Raw genomic sequence first — 5,209 nt, forward strand, 5'->3', positions numbered from 1 at the left:
CTTTTAAAGAAAATAATTGGAGAATGCATGGGTTTGCTTCTCACGAAGTGCCAAGGAATAGAGCAGTGACCTCCAGCATAGTGATAGAGAGAACCGCAGGCATCTGCCCAAACACTTTTCATTTCTACATACGGAGACTTAGTGCTGCGTTGGGTGTTTGATATTATAATGCACCAACCTCAGAGCTCAGCTCACACTTTCCAACATTTCTCCATTTATTTTCTTCTTTAGGTCAGATTCGTTTATGCTCAATTTAGAACAGATTGTCCAGTGGCTTTACAAATAGCACTTCATCAGGACTGATTGTTATAATGAACAAGTAAAATTACTAAGCTAGCATGAAATCCAAATTGATCATATTTACTTTCCAAATACACATTTATACTGTTATTGTGAATGATTCAGCATTGCATGTTAAGAAAAAATGTTTTAGCTTTCATTAAAAATAATCTGCTTCACCACTGAAACAACTTTCCTTTTCGGCTGACATCACTTTTTTACAGTCTTGCTAATAGTTAGTGCAATTTCACGCAGGTTAACATTAATGTGATAAAGTCACGTTTTTTTTTAAAAGATGGAATTAAACCTTACTTTTTTCTTTTTAATATTCTGTTTCACTTGAAAATATGTCATATTACATGAGTAAAACAGTTTGAGCCATGATAATTTAAGCTTTTAAAGCTTTTTTTTTTAAATAGATTTTTTTATTGAGGCTCCATTTATGGTCTCATTTGGTCCTTTAGTTATGTTGTAGTCTTGAAGTAGTTTATATCACACCCACACCCACACACACACACACACACACACAAGAAAAAAGCATTAAAAAAAATTACAGTTTACATTTCTGACTAGATCAGGTCATGATGACAATGAAAGTGAACAGAAGGAAATACTCAAAAACAAACAAACAAACAAACAAAAACATAAAATAACACTAATTAAAAAAAGGGTAACACTTTACAATAAGGTTTATTAGTTAACAGTAGTTACCTGTATTAGTTAACATGAACTAAGCATGAACAATACTTCTACAACATTTATTGATCTTAATATTAATTTCAACATTTACTAATTATTAAAATCAAAAGTTGTATTTGTTAACATTAGTTAATGCACTGTGAACTAACGGTCGCCATGATTTTGCCAAGTAAGACATGTTCCTGGATCAACATTACTGTCCAAAAATATAGACTAAACCCAATCCCTACCCATAAACCTAACCCTACGGTCCGTGTACGTTTTGATCATTTCATCTCCTATTTGGAATGCAATAACGAGAAATGGAAAAACGGCTCGTTTATTCGTTTTTCCGTAAGCCTAAAACAGATATTTCCTGAAAAGTTATCCCTCAATTCTGATTGGTTGATTGGAATGTTGTTCCAGGATCAACAAGGATGTTGATCCAGGAACATGTTGTACTCGGTGAAATCACAGTCACCGTGAAGTAACATGAACAATGAATAACTGTATTTTCATTAACTAACATTAACATAGATTACTAAATACTGTAACAAATGTATTGTTCATTGTTAGTTCATGTTAGTTAATACATTAACTAATGTTAACAAATGACACCCACTTCACTTTTATCCAAAGAGACGGAACTATTTGCACTGTATTTATCAATGGGACAATATTCATACAATACTAATAGGCTACCTAGAAATAATCTGTCAGCATACTGTAACTCGCATTAAAGGGGTCACTTGCAAGTCGCAGCAGCACGAATTATGTGCCCAGCAAAATCTGATTAAAATATTATGCGTAATTAACAGTGAGTGGTGGTTTCAGACATTATAGTGCCGCACTCGTACTGACTCTTATTCTGCCTGAAAGAATGAAAAGGCCGTACTGAAGGCGGAGCGATTCGACCAATCAGATGAAAGGAGCGTTTCAGCGCCGCCCACACGTGCGAATGAAATATTGAAGCCATAAACCGATTTTTAAACCCCAAACGAAAAATGATAAATCGAGCCAAAATCTCATTTTCCGTTTGTTAAACTAAACGGAAAAACGAATAAACGAGCCGTTTTTCCATTTCTCGTTATTATATTCCAAATAGGAGATGAAATGATCAAAACGTACACGGACCCCCTACCCATAATTTATTCCTAAAATCAGTGTGAAATGATATCTGATTAACAAGGGTGTAGAAGCACCTAACCCTGATCGTAAGCCTAAAACAGATATTTCCTGAAAAGTTATCCCTCAATTCTGATTGGTTGATTGGAATGTTGTTCCAGGATCAACAAGGATGTTGATCCAGGAACATGTTGTACTCGGTGAAATCACAGTCACCGTGAAGTAACATGAACAATGAATAACTGTATTTTCATTAACTAACATTAACATAGATTACTAAATACTGTAACAAATGTATTGTTCATTGTTAGTTCATGTTAGTTAATACATTAACTAATGTTAACAAATGACACATTGAAAGTGTTACCAAAAATGTATATTACTTTATAAATATTTTTTTATTAAACAGTTATTTTCTAAATAAATACATTTATTTTATTTATCAATAAATATAGTTATTTTACAAATAAAATAAAGTTTGTTGCAGCTTGTTTTCATCTCTCTTAATTCAAATATGAATTTCAGCCAATGATTTATTGAAATAATGAAATGCATTATATTATATTATATGCATTTATTGTATTTTTTTTAATAGTTAAAAAGTCATGAGGTTTCTCTCACAACTCTAGACTTTGTGTTGTCTCATATCTGACCTTTCTGGATTTTGTCTTGAATTTGACTTCAAGCGGTCTTTCTTTTTCATGGTCTTGGGTTTGCCACAGTCTCTAAGGAGATTTAGAAACAGAGACTTACATTCAACATTTTAAATGTACATTTTATTGTGAAAGGATGTTCAGTTCAAACAAAATCTCTTCTGACCAATGAGTTCAGGTCATGACGGCAATAAGAGCGAACAGAATGAAATGCTCAAAAAAATACCCATACAATGCTACAGCTAAGCATTTCAAACGAACAGTTGGCTACAAATATTACCATTACTGTGGCCACCTGAACTCCCCAGCAGTTGCTAATTGATGGAAATAGCTTGAAAGAGGATGGATGCCAGACTAAAACCATGGAGTGATTAACAAAGTGGAACACTGTGGATGTGGCAGGCCTGTGGAAGGCTTGCTTGTCTTAAAGTGTTCTGCGTAAGTTTTAAGTATTCTAAATAAATTTGTTTAACTCCCCCAGGAGTCTGTACAAGCAGACACTTTGCAGGGTCTTTTTGGTATGATTGGACTTTGGAAGCAACGATTTTGGCTGCCTGCTGAGCTCAGAGGCCAGCCAGACTGACCTGGCATCAGGTCCAATCTCAGTCTGACTGTCATTACTGACTCTAAAGGAGACCTTCGTCTCCCTCCAACCCTCCCTCTGACTACTGCACCAATCTAGACAAGGATAATAGGTGTATAGGGTGACAGGAAGGATATATACTGCCCAGATAAAGTATCCTTAGCTCTTAAGCAGGTTATTGGCAACTGATATTATGATATAGCAACTGGCTGAATGGTAGGACTTGTCATAAAAAAAAAAAACTACCTAAAATATGATACAGGATGTAAAGTCCTCAATTTCAGGTTGCAATAATTCTGTCTACTCAATATAAAAGCTGTACTCAGTATTTTTACGGCCTTGCCACAGTCTCTAAGGAGGAGAAGTAAGATTTGGAAACAGACTTACATTCAACATTTTAAATTTACTTTAATTTCAAAGTGACTGACTTTGCATTCAAGGTATACAATTTATACAGCTGTATGCATAATTTGAATAAAATACAAATTAAATAAAATAATAAATGTATTTTATTTATAAATATTTTATAAATAATATTTAAATAATATTTTATAAATAATATTATAAATAATATTTTTCAAATAAATGTTTTCATTGCTTTTAATTCACAACCTGCATAGATAAATACATTTATTTTTTATAAAATACACTTAATAAAATAAATATAAAATAAAATATATAAATTCAATAGTTATTTTATTAAAATAATGAACTTGCACTGCATTATATACACTTATTGGTTTGTTTTTACTAGTTAAATGTAATCAGGTCTATCTGCCCATTCAAGACTTTATGTTGTCTCATCTGACCTTTCTGTTTTTTGTCTTGAATTTGACTTCCTGGTTTCCTGGGCTAATCTCCAACTCAGACAATGCTGTGTTTAATATCTTATTATTATTATTCTGCAATATCCTAATTGTCTTCTCACAACTCCTGTCTTATCGTGCCTCCGAACATGACATTATTCATATATGCCTTTGTCACTGGTGGTGTTTCTTAATAAAAACATCTTAGAGTCAAATGAGGCCAATTGACTTGCATTGCACGGCAACAAGCGCAGTATAAAGCTTTCGGTTATAGAATTGAACTGAACGATCTTGGCATGAGAATGAAGGCTGATAGCGTCGTGCGGCGCTGGTGGAGTCCAACATCAGTCCCCTGATGATAGACTCCCTTTTCACTCCATCACTTTTCTGACAGCCTGTAAAGGATAGCTTTTGAATTTCAGATCAGCACAGCCAGCAAGTCTCCATCTCCGAGATGCATGGTTGGCAGCTCTTTCATCCCTAAAACGCATGCACTGGAGTATACAGGAGATCCTGTGGAGAGCGCTGGAAGAGGTTGGAGATGAATCAGACATTTCGCTGTCAGCGGGGCTATTTAAACAGACAGGGAGGGCGTATCATCTATCACGAGTTGCGCCGCTTAACACGTCTAAGCTGCAGCACTTAGAGGCGTTTTAGAACAATGCCAGCAAATCTGAAGCTTATCGGAGCGTTTTGGCCCCGTGACCATTAGCAAAGTGACAACTTGCATTCTTGCCGCGTTAATTATGTCATAATGGCTCGTCCTGGGGTGAACCCGCTTTATTAATACCGCCATCTCACATGCAGTGTGTTTAATTGTGTTTTCCTCTAAATTAGCTCAATGTTCTTACACTATAATGGTTGTTTACTCTGACTCATGGGATGTAGAGGAGAAAAAAGGGCAGCGGAGGAAAGGAGGAGGCCGAGGTAAGGTGGCGGGAAACAGCAGAGAAGGCCATGTCTGGTTTGTCATAAAGCCACGGCAGGGCCGAATGAATGAGTGAGAGATTAAAGGAGGGGCGCTCACAGTCTGCATTCAGTCACTGCAGAGCCAGGCTTTGCTCTCGGCATGCTGATTAGCCTCC

This window comes from Sinocyclocheilus rhinocerous, unplaced genomic scaffold (genome assembly GCF_001515625.1).
Source record: "Sinocyclocheilus rhinocerous isolate Xijiao unplaced genomic scaffold, SAMN03320098_v1.1 scaffold1201, whole genome shotgun sequence".
Lineage (NCBI taxonomy): Eukaryota > Metazoa > Chordata > Actinopteri > Cypriniformes > Cyprinidae > Sinocyclocheilus > Sinocyclocheilus rhinocerous.